A 20,754-nucleotide genomic window follows, 5' to 3' on the forward strand; every position below is an offset into this window, starting at 1 on the left:
AGTATATGAGAGTTTTGTTGTTTCTCATCATCACCAGCTTCTAGTATTGGCTTTCCAATTATACAAGTATTCTATAATTATTCTGTTACTATTGATTCCCAGTTTTGTTGGATGTGTCTAAAAAAAATTATCTATGATGTCAATAATTTGAATTTAAAAGAGCATTGTCAAATGGTCCAGTATATTGTCAACTGTACAAATATTCCATATATTCATTAAAAGTATCTATTGGGTAAATTTTTATATATAATCACATGATTAATTATATTGACTATATATAAATTGTATTTATTTAATATTTTTATATTAATCATATTTTACATAACAAGATGTATAAAATCTTCCTTGATGGCTTATTTATTTGTCTATTTCCCTTTTTAGTTTAGTAAATTTCCACTTCATGTATTTTGATGCCACAAAGATGCGCACAAGTTTAAGATGTTTATATCTTACGGTGAATGTAATTTTAAATTTTCTGAATCTTTCTTACATCTCTCAAAGCCTTATTACTTTTTTGAATTTTTAAGATTTAGCTTAGTGGCTGAGAGTCAGCCACTCACAATCAAATACCAACTTAATCTAATTCCGGAACTGAAATAAAATGAAGTTGGGTCATTCCTTCTGCAAATATTACACTACTGCCTCCTAGGATGGATCACTTCGATGTAGAGGGGTTTAAAAGTACAAATGCCTTGTTGTGTCTTGCTGTCCAACATTTGATTTTTAGAACTGAAAAGGATTGCTTAGTTCTTCAGTATCTTAACCACATTTTTATTTTAAGTGAGGGCAACAAGGATGAGAGAGGGAGCCAAATGTCCCTAAATGGAAAGGGGCAACTTATTTGATCCATATTATATTAACTTGCCTTAATAGGCAACTATTTTTACCTGTCCATATTTCCCTCCTTTTCTGATTTTGAATTGGGGCTTGGCAATTATTTACCGCCATCTTAGATTACTATATTCTTTCTAGTCGGCCTACATGCGGACATTACTGGTGTATCATTATCAGAAGTAGGATTTTTATAGATTTTTCAACACATTTGCAACTTTGTTCATTATATATTCCTGAATTTCAGACTTTGGACTAGAAAACACTTTCCATTACTCTGAAGTATGTCTTTTAGCGTTTTCTTTAATAAGAATCTGTTGGTAGAAAAATTTGTTTTTATTAGTATAAAAATGTTTTTTACTCTAATTTTAGAAAATAGTGTGTTGATTATTTTTATGTATTATTTATTTTATCTTATTTTATTGAAGACAATACCCTCTCATATAGCTTCCACTTTTGTACTGAAAATTAATATTATTTATTTGACTGTACTATTTCTTTTCTCTCTGTGTACTTTAAGGTCTTCCCAATTCATTAAGTTGTGGATTTGTTATTTTTACTCTACTTGGGATTCACTGGGATTCCTGATTAAGAGGAGCTTTCATTAGTACTAGAAAATTCTCACTTATAGGCTCTGCAAATACTACCTGTACTACCATCCTTTATTTCCTCTTTCTGCAATTCCGTTTGAACCCATGTGAGACCTCACTTTATCCACAATTTTAACAAATTTATTTTTATAGTTTTTATGGTTGTGTGTTTATATTGTGTTAAACATAGATTTTTTAAAGTTATGTCTTCCAGTTAACTAACTGTTCACTCAGCTTTTAAAATCACCCTTTAAGTCCATCCATTGAAGGTTTTATTTTTTGGTAATATTATTAATTTCATTTTATTTTTATTTCTAAAAGGCTTATTGGTGTTCTCCACATCTCTTTTGTAACATGAGTAAGCATGCCCTTTACTCGTGTTTAAAATAATGTTTTATGTCCTTAAGCAAAATAATGCTTTATGACCCACAGAGTATGAATTCAGTCCAACAATGCATGAAATGACAGGATTATAGTTACACACTCTCATGGATGACTTCTCTCCATTCAGTGCCAAAGTTGTACAGGCAATTTTCTTTTGGTGAACAGGTTTGTTCCTAGTTCATCCTTTCCTTCACTGTATACTTCCATGTGTTCCTGATTTACAGGCAAGGTAGTTAGTTTCCTTTTAGATTATTTGCTTCAAATATTTTTTCAACATTTTAATTTACATTTCTCATATTCTTACTTGTCTTTTCATACCTATTTCAAATGTAATAAAATCTACAAAGCATGGCTTGATATATTAACAGTATTGATTACCTCCACTTTTGTACCCACACTAAGCACAATGCATTCTAAAACAATGAACCTACGGTATTTTTAAAACTTATTTTTCTATATATCTCATTTCCCCAACAGTTCATAAACTTCTTTAATTAAGACTGTGACTAACTTACTGGTTTATATTCATGACAGCTACCACTGATTTTACCTCATAAAATACACTCTTTAAATGGTTAGATAGCTATAGTTTTCAAGATTAGGTGCAGAAATCACTTGCATTTAAGATTTAGGGATTCTTTCCATTAGGGTTCTTATAAAAACCACTGGTTCTTCTTTAGTGTACACGAATAAGATTTTCTTAATTTTAAAATGGCTTCTATTGTTTGACCAGAGACTTGGTGTACATTCTGTAGAAGGAAAATAACTGTCAATTGACAATTTCTTGAGTGCTTATTATATATAATACTGTATATTGGATGCAGACATTACAGAAATAACTTTCATGAATCAAGTCTCAAGGATGTGAATTGAAACAAAGATTATTATTCTCTCTTTTCTTTCCTCTGTAAGTTTTTTCTCCTGACTCTTAGATAAAATCTAGGGCAAGTTTTATGTTTTATGCAGTCATGCTTAGATGATAAAAATTCCTCTTGTCACTTCTGATTGTAAATATAATCCCATTTCGGGAATAGTCAAATCTACAAATTTTATTTGAATGTAATGCTTTCCTCCTTTCATCTTTTGTCAGCAGTGGGAAATGAGGGTCATGATTGATTTCTTCCTCATTTTTTCAGCCAGCTTTTTAAAAAATTATACTTTAAGTTATGAGATACATGTGCAGAACGTGCAGGTTTGGACATAGGTATACACTTGCCATAGTGGTTTGCTGCACCTATCAACCCATCATCTACATTGGGTATTTCTCCTAATGCTATCTCTCCCCTAACCCCCTACCTCCCAACAGGTCCCAGTATGTGATGTTCCACTCCCTGTGTCTATGTGTTCTCACTGTTCAACTCCCACTTATGAGTGATAACATGCAGAGTTTGATTTTCTGTAACTGTGTTAGTTTGCTGAGAATGATGGTTTCCAGCTTCATCCATGTCCCTGCAAAGGACATGAACTCATCCTTTTTTATGGCTGCATAATATTACATGGTGTATATGTGCCACATTTTCTTTATCCAGTCTATCATTTATGGACATTTGGGTTGACTCCAAGTCTTTGCTATTGTGAATAGCACTGCAATAAATATATGTGTGCATGTTTCTTTATAGTAGAATGATTTATAATCCATTGGATATATACCCAGTAATGGGATTGATGGGTCAAATGGTATTTCTTGCTCTAGATCCTCGAGGAATTGCCACACTGTCTTCCACAATGGTTGAACTCAGTAACATCTGCCCAGAAAAGAGAGAGTTGGTTATCCAGGAAAAATCGTATTAGATTAGTAATGTTTTGAACTTTGATTTCCTTTTGCTGGGACAGATACTGAACAACACCTTTTCTCTTTCAGAGCATTTCGTGGGCTTATTGGAGATATCCTCAGATTGCTCATCATCACTTACCTACTGCACTCTACAGTAAGTAAATAACTCTACTGTACTGCTGGCCACTTGTTTTTTCCCATGGCTCTCTTATCTGGGCAGTCCACTTATACTCAATGGTCTCTGTGGGAACGCAGAGTTAGGAAGTCTTCCAAGTCAATAAGACAGTTATGGGAAAGTTCCTTTTTTTTTCTTCACATGGCCACATCTGATTTTTGGGAAACACACATTTGAACCATCATCTGCAGAAATTTCGTTCATTTTAACACAATCCTTTATATGTTGCCACATGAAATATCAGTCAAATTCTCACCCTTTGTATTTCCTATGCATGTAACAGTTTATAGTTTTCCTTATAATGGAAGAAGACTTATATTAAATTCTTCAAATGGCCTCCTTGTAGTCTCTAATGCCAGGCTTAAAGTGAAAAGAAAAAAGTAACCTTTTTTGCTTTCCCTATTGAAATATGGATTGCTATTTAAGGCAATATTCTATGCAAAAATAAGAAATCCAAATTTCTACATCTTTGTTGAAACATCAAATTTACTTACATAGCCAGAATATGGGTGATGGTCAGAAAACTCATTTTTATCCACTTCCTATGTGAATGAAATATTGGTTGCTTAAAATAGTCTTTAAAATATAAAAATATCCAACATCTCTTATCTCAGGATCTCAGCTAAAACGGAGAAAGTATCCCATTTTAGCATCATTTTGTGCAAAGATGAATAGGAAGTTGCTGTATAGGAGTTCACATTGTAAGAGAAAATAATAGGTGTACAATATTTACTGCCACCCTGATACTTGCTTTAAAGACACATAAACTGTATAAGTTGAGATTCCCAAAGAGTGGGAAAATAATTGTGTCAAAAACTGTGTCTGGTTACATAAGGTAAAATTTAAAAGGCGGGTAATATTTGAGGGGTACTTGAAAGATGGCACTTAAAAGTTTGGTCGTAATAGAATAGCTAAAGAATATCCAGTCATAAGGAGCTGTATGTTCAAAAGCAAATGGTAATGAGAGAATAATTTTTTGGGGAGGAAGAAAAAAGGAACAAGCTTTGGTAGTGGCAGAAAATGGGGAATAGCAATTATTTTGGTTAAGTATTTGGGGCAAGGTGTGAAAGGCTTTATCCCATATTTTTAGAAAATGGAAAATTATTAAGGATTTTTAACTCTGGAGATTAATATGATGAGATTTGGTTGAAAGTAAAATAAAGTGCTCCACAAAATGTTTTGCATGATGAAATGCTTCAAGGCAGAGAAGTAGAAGATCCTGTAGAAACTTCTCAAAAAATCAGGTTCAGTAGTTAAATATGTGTGAGATATCTATATTCAACTTACCACACTCATTAGCCTAGTGAATATTCTGACAATTTTTGAGATAAAAGAATCTATTAATACTGAATTAATTCAACATCAATCAAATGTGTTAGCAGATATAATTTTAAGAACTATTAATATCTTACAGAGATATAAAATAGTAAGAAAATAGCTTCCAGATAGCCTGGTGTTGATGACATTTATGAGAGTCATCAACATTTATGACAGAGGCTATTTAGAAAGTGATTGCAACTGTTTCCATGACAGATTTTGAGAGTCTTTACTACAACAGTGACAGCTGGGATAATGCAGAATACCAATGTAGAAGATTTATTCTATGAGAGACACTGAGAGATTGTGCAAAAAGGAGTAAAGTTTCACTCTGAGAGCTCCACCTTTCAATTGCTTGTGGATGTAAAACTATTCACAGGAAATAAGCAGGCACACAAAAGTTATGTTTAACTTTCATTAAACCATCTATTTGGTCATCTTCTCAGAAGTATTACGCATTGCATCAAATAGTGTTTTATTGCCTTCCTGAATGTGGATGCCACTTGCTAATTCATTTGCTAAATGTTTGATAATTCAACACCCAAAGGATTTATCACTCTACCCCAGACTCCCAGCAGACTCCTTTCTCAATGATGGGAAAATACAACTGAATAACTAACAATCAAAACTTATTTAGCAAAGAAGGAAGTGTCCAGTTTTATGAAGTAAGTATCCTGCTTAAATAAACAGTGATACACTATGAAATGCCTTAACTATATCTTGTATTTTCTTTCTGATAATGTCTGCAACTTGGAAGGATTTATGCTTAAAAAAAACAGCTATGTTTATAGTTTGAGAAAACTTTCTATTTCTTGTTGAAAATCTATATTATGATTTTCATTCCCAGCCGTAGTGTTGACTATACACCCTGGGGTGGGGGGAGGAAAAGAAACCATTGACACGGAATACATAGAAATGCTGTTTCTAAATGCGTAGCTGACATTGCAAGATATTGAGGGAAATCCCCAGAAATATAAAATGGAAAAGAAGCTGAAAAACACAGCTAAAGTGAGGCCTAAGACCATGGGTATCTTGAGGGCATTTACTAAGTTTAGTAGCTGAAATATTGGGTTTTAATTTTGGTATAAGTGAAAGGAAGCAAGGCTTTGGTTGTGTTTAAGGTGGTTACTTAGAAATAAGAGTTTTACCTAAAAGAAGAAAATTGGAAAGGCTCAACTTTAGGAAAGTGTAATTTTAAAATGTCTTCCCACAGGCAACATCAGGCAATAATATATATCTGTATCAGCTCACATCCAAGGTAGAATTTTAAAAACAGAAAAAGAAAAATTTTGTTAGCCATTTATAATGATATGCCTGGCCTCATAAAGATACTGGTTTGGGTTTACAATTTTTGAGTAGTTATTAAGTCAATGATCAATTTAAATTAGGATTAGGTTAATATTTTATAGCATTCTGAAGTACCTGGCAGAGAGAAATTCTCTCTGGAAAGAGACCTATCTATCTATAGGTCTCTGTAGATAGATAGACCTATCTATCACCTCACCAAGTATCAAAAGATTAGAGACAAAAATAGATACAATTGAAAGAAAAATAGATGATTACATAACCATAGTGGAAAATTATGAAACATCAAATCTCATTAATTATCAGAACAAATGCATCGAAATTAATATGCATATTGGACGTGTTATAAATCAGCAAAATTTATCCAAATATTTATGTGTATATAAAACAATGCACATTTAAATTAGAAAGTGAATATTGTTATATGGTTCTTTGTCTAAATAAACACAATAATAACAATTTAAAAATACTGTAAAAAGCAAGATAATAAGAATATGACATCAAAATCCATGAAAAACAGCTGAAAAAGCATTTAGCAAGATGGTGTCTTACATTCTAATCACTAAAATATGAAATAAAAAACAAAAAAGAGGCTCCAAACTGCCAAAGCCTGTTCTGTTGAATGTATCAATAAGATAGAAAAAAAAGACATAGTTGATGAGACAGAGAGAAAGGGAGTAATTAATGAACTATATTAGAAAAAAAATGACCAAAGAATAACCACAGATTAAATTATTAACAATATACTAAAATAGTTTAGGCAAATCATTGTAAAATCCTACAGAAATTCACAATTTCTAGAATAAATAGAGCATCAAATAAGCAATAAGTCAATTGAAAAGTTGAGAAGACCCAACCATTAAGTACATTTTATCAGTATTTTAAAATATATACCTCTATATGTCACTCATCAAAAATATTTCAGATATAGTTAATTTAAAAATAAGATTACAAAGTGGCAATTAATCATCTAATATATATGATTTACAGAGTAATAAGTAATAATTTTATATACATATATATATATATATAGAGAGAGAGAGAGAGAGAGTCTCAAATCTTCTTATATTCTGTGAGGTCACAGATCTCTTTGCAGAGATGACTGTTCCTCTGCCAGGAACTTCAGAATGCTCTAAACTATTCACCTAATTTAAATTGGTCTTTGACCTAATAACTAATCAAAAAGCATATACATGTACACCCTTACAGATATTAGGAAAATCAATTAACCTTTTGAGGCTAGTATTAACTTCATATAGTACAAGATATTAAAAGAATAGAAAATCTCCAACATACTTTATATAAATGTTTATAGATGTAATTCCTAAATAAGATGTTCACAAATAAAATAGACATCTAGAAACTGTATAAAAATACGCCATAGAACATTTCTATTTAAACAAAATAATGCAACGATAGCTTAACATTAGAAAATATAGTTTAACACATTAAATCAAAAGAAAATGCATATAAGTATTTTAGCTATTATAGTTAAAAAAATTAAATACAGCATCCATTCATGATAAAATCTCTTAAAAACCATGAGTAGAATATAACTTATTTTCCCTGAAAATAAAAGTATCATAAATTTATAATTAGTATCATATTTAATAATATGTTGGAGACATCCTTTTAAAGTCAGGAAAAAGCATACTTGCTTATGCCATGTGTATTTAACATTATACAAAAAGATATTATGCCTAGCATGTTAAGACAAAACGGAGTAAGCAATGGTAAGAATGTTAAAAAAATGTAAAACTGACTCCAAATATTGTAAAGTATATACTATTGAAAATAATATAATTGCCTACTCAAATAAACTCGAAAACTCAAATAAACTGAAGAAAATTATTGAAATTATTTTAAAAACTAAAGAATTGAAGACAATTTGCTATATAAAAAGTTAATATACAACAACCAGTTACATATTTATATACCAACAAGAAGTAGCTAGAAAACATAATTTAAAAAATGTAATACCAATAAAATTATGCACATGGTTTTTAATGGGCCACATTTCTTTTATAAGAAAAATGACTGCCATTGTAGGAATTCTTTGTTGTTGGCATTTCATCTTGGCTACCCATAATTTTTCCTTGGGCTCCCAATTCCCAGTCACTCACATTCGTTGTATTATAGAAACAATCTGAGTAGAGTCATGGACTTTAATTAGTTCATTAGACTTTAAGTTTAATTAGATTTTAATCGGTTTAATTAGACTTTAATTTGTTAACAGTATGTAGCATTTCCATCTAACCGGATGAAAAGTTGAACAATCTCCTCAGAAAGCAATTATAAAGGTGAATGAAAGTGTCAAAACAATTATTTTAGCATTCTGGAAATTAACCAAAGATATGCATGCAAATGAAGAGAGAAGTGTTATTCATGAGAATCGCTGAAGCATGGGCAGATATAGGGCAATTTTATAGTTTTCTTGATGAAGACCATTCCTATGCCTCACCTGTAGCTCTACTGCTAGACAGTTCAACCTGGATGAGACAGGCTATGAAACCAATAGTCTTAGCGCTGGTACCAGGGAAACTCACTTGATGTAGAATCTTGTCAGTTCCAGAGGTGCTCTCATGAACAAGTAAATAAGGAGGACCAGCAGTTCTGCTAGCCTGAACTAGATTCTGTTTGGTGCGGGTAGCAGACTGTCAGACTAGCAGAGGATTTTGTAGGAAAGACCAAGAAGTTAGGGATACGAGGAAGGCTTGTTAAGTTCTTCACGTATCTCAGGTTGACAGGAGTTGTTGCCATGCAAACAACGTTGTGTAGTTAGCCCATGCCACCCCACATTCCTGGTTGATGAAGCCAATAACACACACACACACACACACACACACACACACACACACACACACACACACACACACGGTAAGAGAGAGAGATAGAGAGATTGAAACTGATTGGCAGAATCTACAATTAAGGGGAAAAGTTGAGCTGAAAATGGCCTGGAATCTGAATGTTCCTTACTGCACGCACATAGATCCATCTTTAGAGAGTGGAATCCTTACTGGCTTGAGTTGTTTCAGTGCATACTCTGGCCAACTTTTGGCTGAACACAGAATATGCAGACACAGGGGCAACCTCTAGGAAGCCAGGCATACAAATAAGCAGAAGAAAATAAACTGAGCAAGATATACACACAGAGATACATCATAGTCAAGCTAGTGAAATCCAAAGAAAAAAAGCAATTCTTGAAAGCAGTAAGAAAAAAAATAACTCATCATATACAGGAAAGGAAAGACATCATTAGTGCTTGACTTCTTATTAGCAAAAATGGAGGGCCAAAAGTAATGGAAAGACATCTTAAAGAGTGGAATAAAAGTACCTGTCAACTAGGAATTATATATTGAGAAAATTCATCATTAAAATGTGAGGGTAAAATAATATTTTATTCAGATGAAAAACTGTGATAACATTTTACCAGCAATTGTGTGTTAAAATAAATAGTAAAGGATATCTGTCAGGCTAAAAGAAAGTGACAGTAGGAAATGATTTTAATTCATATGTTGAAATGAGGAACATCAGATACAGTAAATGTAGCATAAGTACAATTTGGGAGGCCAAGGCGGGTGGATCACCTGAGGTCAGGAGTTCGAGACCAGCCTGGTCAACGTGTTGAAACCTCATCTCTACTAAAAATACAAAAATTAGCCAGGCGTGGTGGCAGGCACGTGTATTCCCAGCTACTCAGGAGGCTGAGGCAGGAGAATTGGTTGAACCTGGGAGGCAGAGGTTGCAGTGAGCCAAGGCTGTGTCACTGCACTCCAGCCTGGGTGACAGAGCGAGACTGTCTCAAAAAAAAAAAAAATATATAACATTTATATATATTATATTTTTGGTTTCTTTAACTTCTTATAACAATCTACAGGGCAATAAACATAATACTCTTTTATGAAATTATATAGATGTAGTGTGAATGACAATAAAGAAAAAAAAAGAGGACGAAAAAGAGAAAATATATTGGAGCAACATTTCTATATATTTACCAGAATGAGGTCAGTATTATTCTGAAGTAGAGTATAATAAGTTAAGATCTTTTTTAAACCCTTTAGCAAAAACTAAGTAAATAGCTAGAAAAGGGATTAAAATGACAGAAGAAATTAAATGGTAGAGAAAAAATATATTTGACACAAAATAAGACATTAGAAGAGAAAGAGAAGAACAAAAATATCATAAATAAAATAGAAAGCAAAGAGCAAAATGATGGCCTAAAATTTTACCAAATCAATAATGATATATTTTGAGTGAATTAACTTAGCATTTAAATGTAAAAGCTAAAACTACTAGAAGAAGACAAAGATAAAACTTTCATGACATTGAGGTGGGTAAAAATTCCTTAGATAGGCCAGGTGCGGTGGCTCGTGCCTGTAATCCCAGCACTTTGGGAGGCTGAGGGGGTGGATAACTTGAGGCCAGGAGTTCGAGACCAGCCTGGCCAACATGGCAAAACCCCATATCTTCTTAAAAAAAAAAAAAAAAAACAAAAACAGAAATTAGCCAGGCATAGTGGCACATGTCTGTAATCCCAGCTACTCAGGTGGCTAAGGGACATGAATCATTTGAAACCAGAAGGTGAAAGTTTGCAGTGAGCTGAGATGTCACCACTGCGCTCCAGCCTGGGCTACAGAATGAGACTCTGTCTTCAAAAAAAAAAAAAAAAAGAAAAAAAATTGAAAGAAAAAAATTCTTAGATATACCACCAAAAGCATAAACCTTAAAAGAAAAAGAAAGAGAAAAAAAGACACCATTGTACTTCAAAAGACACCTTTAAGTAAATTAAAACACAAAATACAAACTGGGAGAATGTATTGTATTTGTAAGTGATTTGTGGTGAACTGACCCTACGTGACACCCAATATCTTCATCCGGGTGCCCATGTCTTTCTTCAATCCCTTCCCATTCAATGTAGGTAGGGCTTTGACTTGCTTGTAACCCAGAATATGGCAAAATGATGAACTATCACTCCAATCATTAGTTATGTTATGTAAGACTTTGTCTTAGCAGAATGCAGCAAGAGATTCTCCTTGCTAGCTTGATAAACTAAGCAGCCATGATGAGGAAGCCCAAGTGTCAAGCAACTATGGGCAGCCTCTAGGAATCATGGGTAGCCTTTAGGAACAGTGGGTACCATTTAGGACCTTAGGAAAGCCTCCAGACAATGGCCAGCAAAAAGCTGGAACCCTCAGTCATATATCAAAAAAAAAAAAAAAAAGAAGAAGAAGAAGAATTATTCCAACAACCTGAATAAACTTGGAAGTAGATCTTTCCCTGATTGAGCCTACAGAGGAAAGTGCTGCCCTGTCCAAATGTTGATGACAGCCTAGTGAGATTGAGTGGAGGACCCCGTTAAGTCATGCCCAAACTTCTGGCTCATAGAAATTGTGAGATAATAAATGCATGTGTTGTTTAAAGCCACTAAATTTGTGGTAATTGGTTATGCAGTAATATAAATCAAATACACTTTATGTCTTACAAAATATATAAAAATAGATGCAAATGATATAAACTTTAAACTCAATATTAAGAAGTCAAATGTTTCAATTAAAATGATAAAATGATTTAATAAGCATGTATTAAAAAATATAAACGGTTAATAAACACAGAAAGGGTGCTCAGCATCGTTACTCTTTTGGGAAACCCAAATTAAAAGCATAACGAGATAACACTATCCACCCACTAAGAGGGCTATAATCAGAAGGATAGATAATGCCAAGTGCTGGCCAGAATGTGGAGAAACGAAAACTTGCACATAATGCTGGTGGGAATGTAAGTTGATATAACCACGTTGGAAAAAGACTTTCCTCATTTTTTTAATAGTCAAGCAAAAACTCATCATATGAGCCAGCAATTTCATTCTTATACATATTACCTAAGGAAAAAAGAATATGTATGTCCACATAAAGATTGTATATGAATGTTCATAACCACATTGTTTGTAATAGCTGGAACTAATTCAACATCAGCTGGAAAGTAGATAAGCACAATGTGGTATATCTATACGATAGAATACTATTCAGCAATACAAAGAAGAAAATACTGATTCATGTTACATCTTGGACATACATCAAAAACATCATGCTATGTGAAAGAAACCAGGGGAAAAGTCTCCATATTATAAAATTGTATTTACATAAAATTAGAAAGCAAATTTACATAGGCAGAAAGAAATCAGTGATTTCCTGGGTCTGGCTGGAGTTAGAGGCAGAAATAGACTGCAGACTGAGTGACTGGCAGAACATTTTAGGGATGATGGAAATGTTCTAAATGTTTTAATGTTCTGGATAATGCTGATGGTTGCACAACTTTAAAAACTGACTGAAAATCATTAAATTGTATACTCACCTGGGTGGAATTTTTATACATAAATTATATCTCAATACAGCTGATAAAATAAAACAGAAGGGGAATATGGGGTAAACACATATTGTTGTTCTGCCTGTTAACAATGGTCCTTTCCGATAGCTAGATTCTCCTTCCTCTACTGATTAATTTGGAGCTAGAAACACACAACTCAAGCTAGTTCAAATAAAATATAGTTCTCTGGAATCTGAAACTTGAAATAAAAAACACAAAAATTGAGCTATATTTGAACTCAAACATAGTTCTCCTATTCCATCTCTTTCTGCTACAGAGATCCTGAGAGGCATTTGGTTTCTGCCTTCTCTAGTGATTCATGTTGTCATGTCTGTGAGTGGATTTTCTTCCAACAAATTCATTTTTCCCTATGTTGGAGTAGTTTTCTATTATTTACAATCAAATCAAACACAACTAATGTAGAATTAAATTTAAAATCTACAGATGGTGTACTTTAACAAGAGGACATATAAATTGCAAGTCACTTATTTTGTCTTTATAATAATGTCTGTACCTTTAGTCACTCATCTTCAAATCTGTAAACAAGAAGGAAATTGACAAACAGGGGGATTTGCAAAGTCTTAAAGTTATAAAAAAAATGGGTATTCTTTGAGAGATTAGTAATAGACCCGTAAGAGGATTAAGGAAGTAATAATTATTGTCCAAATATCTACTAAAATGATTGATAGCGAATTTTTATGTGATATCTTATTTAATCATACACAAGATAAGTTATGTTTTTATATTTTATAATTTGAGGAAACTGACAAAATAAGAATATGTACTTATATAGTAATAGAAAACATTTATGGATCACCTGCTAGGTATCAAGATTTGTTCTAAGAGCTGTATGTAATTTATTCTTCACAAGAACCCTATGAAATAAGAACAGTTATCATTACCACCCACTTTGAGAAGAAAAGAAGATGCTCACAGATGTGAATCAGTTTGTCAATGAAATCTAGTAAGTGGCAAAACTGTATTGGAATGAAATCAGTCTGGTTGGAGTCCTTAATTGTGTAACCCGTGAACTATAAATCCTCTTCCATTGCTTCATGTATGATATCTGTAAAGTGGCAGAGCTACAGTTGGAATATATTTATTTACTTCTAAAGTCTGTGATATTTACTTATCAACATACTCTTCAGCATCTAAAGTAACATGTCTGGTGGCGGGCAGGAAGTAGAAAGAAGAGGTGCAGTGGGGAAGCTACGTATAGGAATCATTTTTTTCTTGTGCATTTTAGGTGGGACTGAGGTAACTGAATGAAATTGGAGGGTGGTACAGAGTGTGACTTCATGATACTAGAGATGCAATTTGAAAACTGTTACATTGCAGAGAGAAAAGGATTTTCTCCCACACCATGTTCTAAGTTTCTCTGAAACAATCCTTTTATTTTAGCCCTCCAGGGTCATGATGGTAATACACAAGAGTAAGGGCTAGTGTTTAGATGCTTTGGCTCTGCATCACCCTGGATGACTCCAAATTATATCCCTTCTCTGCTCCAAATTTTCTCTGCAATTTAAGCTTCTTCTCTCTGCCAGGGTTGTCTCACAATTTAAGGTGTGGTCCTCAATATTTCTCTGTTCCATTTCACTAGTCTTTAGAACATTATAACATAGTGATGCATAATTTATTTTCAAGCAAGTATTATCTCTAATGACCCCACATAAAGTAATTTTGTAATGTAAGAATGGCCTTTTTTCCATTACACAAAAGCAATTTTCTCTGACATATTAACCTTCACTGAACATTTTTCTAATTTTATCCAGGCAGGATCACACAAGTGAAATGTGAAGGATAAATGATGTCCTTATTTTTTTAGGGAGTTTTTTATGTCATTGAAACTTATAATAAATAAATAAATAAAGTGATTTATTTAAAGGATTAAATAAAATACCTTGTAGAATAGAAATAAATTGCAAAATATTTTGCAATGTTTTTAGAAAGTGTTAACATCATTGAAAAGAACTGAGCTAACTTAACAACTTTTTAAAAATTTTTTAAAGTTAAAACTTTTTTCTACAAATTTTTATTTCAAAAGAAACAAAGTCTCATATCCTTGGCCTTCCCCTTTCCTCACTAGGTGATTCCTGAGGTATCTCAGTGTAACTCAAGGACTCATGGAACACAGTTTTAAAACCAGAGAAATAATTTACTAAAAACCTTAGAAAAATTACCTCCAGTGTTAAACGTAAGAGTTACCAGGAAACAAGGCAACACTGGGAGAATTTGGGCATAAAAATAGATTTTTATGAGATTGAGAAAACAGGGAGAAGCATGTGCTCTGCTATGATGCTCACTGGCCTGTAGCCATTCAGTGATGAACTCAGATCTACAATAATAGAATAAATTAAAACAATAACAACAACAACAAAAACATTCTCCTCCTAACCTCCTTCCCTATCCCTCCCTCACTTTATCCACCTCGAAATTTTTCTCACTATCCTTTTTTAATTAAGTTCTAGCCCTATGGACAGCCAGGCTGTGCCACTGTCATAGCCACAAGGAATCTTTATTGAGAGAAAGTTGACCTAGTTTCGATGAGCATGGCATTATAATCAAAATCAGAAAAGGTTCTCTCTTTTTGTAAAGAGTCAGATAGCTCTTTATTCTCTCTCTTTCTCTAACTGTCTCTCTTTCTAAGCCCACTGTTATATATCTGCATCATATTTAGAAGATATATTTTCTGTCTAAGTGCATCAGCCTCTGTGGGTGTAGATAATTATTTAATTACCTTTATTGAAAAACTCATCTCAAGTATAAAATTGATCTCCATTGTGCTATTCCATGATACCTCTAATATAACACAAATTAATGGCCCTCTGGCAGAAGCATATTAGAGTATTAATATTTAAAACAATGGTCCTAATCTCATAGATGTAGACTGCTCATTCTGTAAAGAAGTTTCATTCATTATTTTCTTAGTTTCCTAGCACAGCCCTTTCTTCAATCTCAATTCTGTACAAATATGTGCCAGAAACAGGAAATACTAAGTATCAATGTAAAGCAAAATATTAGCTATAATAATTTTTACTTTTTGTGAAATAAGGTTAAAGGCAGAGTTAAGAAGACCACTTCGAAGAAACATTGTCAATCATAGAATCTTAGATTGTTGTAATTTAAATCAACAAAAGTTCTATGTCAATAAGTAAAACGTTTGTTCCATTATGTTTCTTTCACAACTTTTCTATCTTATGATGTTTCCTCTTATCTCTTACATAAAATAAATAATATATTTTTATCTAAAATATATTTATAAAGTAATTCACAAGGAAATAAATGTACTATAGTAGTCCAAGATGATGTACATAAGGAATTAGGGTTTTCATTTTTTACTAAAAAAAAAGTGCAGTGTAATCACAGAAGAAAAAATATCCCTATCTTCCAAAAGTAGGAAAGACATAATGTGTTTTTGCAACCTGGTAACTCTGTATCTATTACTTTCAGAATTAAAGGGTTTCCTGAATTGGTTTATAAATTAAGTTGATGTTATCCTTTAATGCTTCAATGTTTCCTAGCTTATCTTATGTTGCTCACAATGTTCTTTTATCCTTCCTTTGGAAGATCTTGCATAGGAATAAAAAGTATGCACATGCAGTACAATGTACATGAGCAAATACACTTATATTTTCCCTCTACCTGCAGTTTATTTTTCTTGGAATAATCTAGAAACCAAGAATTATTATTTTTAAAAGTGTTGATTTCAAAGAAATAAAGGTCTTCATGGAATAAAAGAAGAAAAAAGCAATATGGAGTTTATAATGTCATTGGAATCTAAAAAATATAACATATATGAAAAATTGTAAAATAATATCCAATTTACCTGATGCTCATGGCAGGAAGTTATTGTAGGCTCGATTGGCAGATGATGTAGAGAATGATTCTGTTTAATGATAGATTCTAAGGACAACCACTCCACTGATATTTAAATTCCCTAGAACACTAGTAGTGAATTTCTAGTCTCTGAACATGTTCAGTCATCAGGAAATTAATCTAATGAAGTTACCTATGTCTTTTTCAGAATGTTTTGTAGATTATAAAATTCTTCTCTGTATTAAGTTAGAATTTACTTCCATTAGCTTTGAATCCCTAAATCTGACTTATAAAGAACAATGGAATCAGTAACTTCCTGTAAGCTGAAGGTATCTATTCCATTTTCAAAAAAGTTCTGTTAATTATAAAGTTCTTTTCTATTTTGAGTTGGAATTCACTTCCACTCTAGAACAAATATACTTCCTCTCTACCTAATGACAGTTTACAGTTTTGAGGCTCCAGTTCTATCCCATCATATCATTGTTTTTCAAATTTTTAGAGTGGCTTCTGGGAAGTGTTCAAGAAACTTGAGAAGAAGGAGAGAAAAGGGAGAGAGTGAGACAGTGGAAGGGAAGGAGAAAGGGAGAGAGAAGGCAGAAAAAAAGCCAATAGAGATGGGAATGAATGGAGGGAGTGATATTTTCCACATCCCTAAACTCTGCTTCATCCAAAGCAGCTCTGCAGTTAGCTCTTTTCTAAATTAGGCTCCCATGTGAGACTCAATTTTATTTAAAAAAAAATTAAAAATCGGTAATTCTATGAAAACCTTAACCATTTCCAAGCTAAACATAAATTTAATTCTGTGATTTATTGTTAGTGATTTTTCTCACAATATGAGAATGCAGCTACTTTAAAACATTGAAATTGATGTGAGTATTAGACCTCCTGTACCTCCGGTTTAGAATAGAATCTCAATATCAGCTATTTTTGGGGGACTTTAGATTTCCCTCAGTTTCCTTCCAAATGGTGTTAGAGTTTCACAGAATTCTCCCGTTGGCTTATCAAGAAATAGCTCTCTTCCATATTTAAAGTACTAATAATTGTTTTCTGCAGCAATTCTGCCTACCCTATGGACAATATACCTTTTGTTCCTTTCAAAACATGGAGACTCTTTCACCATTGACCACTGAGGACAATCTGCATCATTCTGCATAACTGTCAAAGTAACTGTTTTGTTGATGCTGGTGAGTCTACTGATGTCTATGACAAAGTTGTCAGTGTTAAAGCCCAAGATATTGTTGCCTGAGCTAAGGGCAATGACGCCCATGAACAGCACATTTAGCACCTCACTTTCCATGTCATCAGTAGTGGCATTACCACCTCACTCATTATTGTCTTTGCCCAGGCATCACCACTAATGTGGCTATTTCATAGCTAATATGCTCACTACAATGCTGCTGCTCCTCCTCTCAGCATTATGACACCGTGATGTCATCAATACTTTTCAAAAAACATTTTTAGAGTTTATGAAAATCTGAAGCTCTATCAAATTTCATTATTTTGAACAAATCATCTCTTGCTTTTTGACCGCTAAGGACATTTTAAACATTTTTCTATAACTTCAGTACACTTTTCAGTTTGCACACATCCCATGAGATTTGATTAGGAGGAGAGGGACATAAAAGAGATACTACATAGAAACCATTATCATGAGTGTAGTAGAGATTGAGAGACCACAAGAATTCAGATTTAGCAGTGGCAAAAGTCTCAGTAGCAGTGGTATACTGGTAGCTATTATTCTTATGCTCATCCCCAGCTGAAGTAGATTGCTCCTTAGGGTGGCTGACAAGTGGTGTAATCTGGTCATTTTTCTTGATTATGTAGATACTTTGCCTGATTCTCTGGCACTGCAGAAAATCTGATGGGTCCCTTTTGTACTTTATGCATTTATATTTTACTCAGAATAGCTACAGTGGATTATGATGTGACAGATAGTCATCATGCTAGACATTTGAGTAGAAAGGACTTAAACTAAAAAGAAAAACACACAAAAAGCAAACTTTGTATTTTATAGAAAAATTTCAAGGTAGATGACAGTGTGTTGCTTTGAAAGGAAGAATATTATATATTTAAAACATAACTGTATTAATATTATCAATGATGATGACTGCAGCCTTTTAAGATAAACTTTGAATTTATAGGTCACAAATATAATGTAAATTTATACTTAGAAGAAAAAAATTAGAGTAAGTATGCTGCTGCTTATTTCTTTATTTACTAGCATCTTTACATGAAAAAAGATGAAAAGAATACAGAATTATTGGGACCACCTAATAAAGTAATAGTTTTAGAAATGTTTTAAAATATTGTTTATCCTAATTGGGTATCAGGAGGTATTATTCCTTAATACTCAGAATAAATTACAAAAAGTAATCAATAAAGCTAATAGAAAATCAATAAAGCTAATAGAAAAACAACTGAGGTGAATTAAAATTACATTTATTTATCATGCAGTGAATACTATATTAACTCCTTCATTGCCAGTTTTCTTAACAATGTCATGGGTGTTATTATCTGTTTTAGCAAACTTCATATGGCTTTAATGATAAAAACCAAGAGTAAAAATCATATTTATTTGCTGAAAACTTTTGTCTGACCAGAATTAATTTGCACTAATTGTATTTATCAACAGAAACAGAATGAATAATGCTGACATCACATATGTTCACCAAGAGCTCAGTTACTTGTCATGATAAATGTCAGACGGATTTTTTTTTTTTTTTTTTTTGAGACAGAGTCTCACTCTGTCGCCCAGGCTGGAGTGCAGTGCAGACTGATGTTTAACACCCTTTGTTTTTATGTTGAAATAGAGCACTAGTGAAGGTGTCCAATTAAAATATATCTGACCAGGAGAGATTTCGAGCAAGATAGCAGAATAGAATGTTTCAGCAGTCATCCCCCTGTGGGAACACCAAATTGAACACCTATCCATAAACGAAATAAACGCCTTCATAAGGGCCAAAATCAGGTGAGCAATCACACTACCTGGTTTTAATATTATATCAAGGAAAGAGGCACTGAAGAGGGTTGTAAAGACAGTCTCATATGGCCTGTACCACCCCTCCCCCATCTACCCTGGAAACATGGGGAGAGAGAATCAGAGAAAGAGAGTTTGCATACTTGGGGGAGTGAGAGTGAAGCAAATCTGGGACTTTGCACTGGAACTCAGAACTGCCCTGTCACAGCAGAAAACAATGCAGGGCAGAATTCTGCTAGTTCCTACAGAAGGAGCATTCAAACTAGCCCTGGACAGAGAGGAATACACCACTCCAGCAGTAGAAACCAGAGTTCCAGCTATCTCCACCACCCACAGATTAAAGAGCCCTAGGCCGGGCACAGTGTCTCAATACCTGTAATCCCAGCACTTTGGGAGGCCGAGTCGGGCGGATCACAAGGTCAGAAGTTCAAGATCAGCCTGGGTAACATGGTGAAACCCCGTCTCTACTAAAAATACAAAAACTAGCCAAGCATGGTGACGCTCACTTGTAATCCCAGCTACTGGGAGGATGAGGCAGAAGAATCGCTTAGAACCCGGGAAGTGGAGGTTGCAGCGAGCCAAGATCGTGCCACTGCACTCAGCCAGGGCAACAGAGCGAGACTCCGTCTCCAAAAATAAAAAAATGAAATAAACAAATAAAGAGCCCTGGGGTCCTGAATAAATTCAAAAAGTAATCATGCCACAAGAACTACAGTCCTTGGGCAAGTATGGGTGCTGTGCTGGGCTCACAGCCGGTGGAATTGGAGTACAAGTGACCAAGCAAGACCCAGTTGTGGCAGCCAAGAGAGTGCTTACATCACCCCTCCCCCAACTCCACCCAGAGTAGCTCAGGGAGAGACTTCAGTTTGTGAAAAGGAGAGGGAAGAGTAAACAGAACTTTGTCTTGCAACTTGGGTACCAGTTTGGCTGCAATAAACTAAAGCACAGAGAAGATCCCTGAAGCCCCTGATTCCAGGCCATAGGTCCTGGACAGCATTTCTAGATGCACCTTGGGCTAGCAGGGAATCTGCTGTGCTAAACAGAAGAAAGCAGTCCTAGCAGGATTCACCACCTGCAGACTAAAAAGTCCTTGAGCTGTGAATAAACATCAGTAGTAGTGAGGCAGTAGTCACCATGGTCCTGGGGTGAAACCCAGTACTGTGCTGGGTTCAGGTTTGACCCAGGGCATCCTGGCTGTGGTGGCCAAGGAAGTGCTTGCATC

The 20,754-nt window shown here is 33.9% G+C and overlaps 1 long non-coding RNA gene across 1 annotated transcript in view; it reads left to right on the top strand.

Moving 5' to 3' along the window:
* The window catches only part of LOC134758937 (uncharacterized), a 927,638-nt gene that overhangs the window by 592,756 nt on the left and 314,128 nt on the right, over window positions 1–20,754 (top strand). The window contains exon 5 of the long non-coding RNA XR_010134715.1: window positions 3,667–3,733. This is a non-coding gene — a long non-coding RNA (uncharacterized lncRNA). The remainder of the gene's footprint in view (window positions 1–3,666; window positions 3,734–20,754) is intronic.

The sequence above is a fragment of the Gorilla gorilla genome, chromosome 6 (assembly GCF_029281585.2).
Source record: "Gorilla gorilla gorilla isolate KB3781 chromosome 6, NHGRI_mGorGor1-v2.1_pri, whole genome shotgun sequence".
Taxonomy (NCBI): Eukaryota; Metazoa; Chordata; class Mammalia; order Primates; family Hominidae; genus Gorilla; species Gorilla gorilla.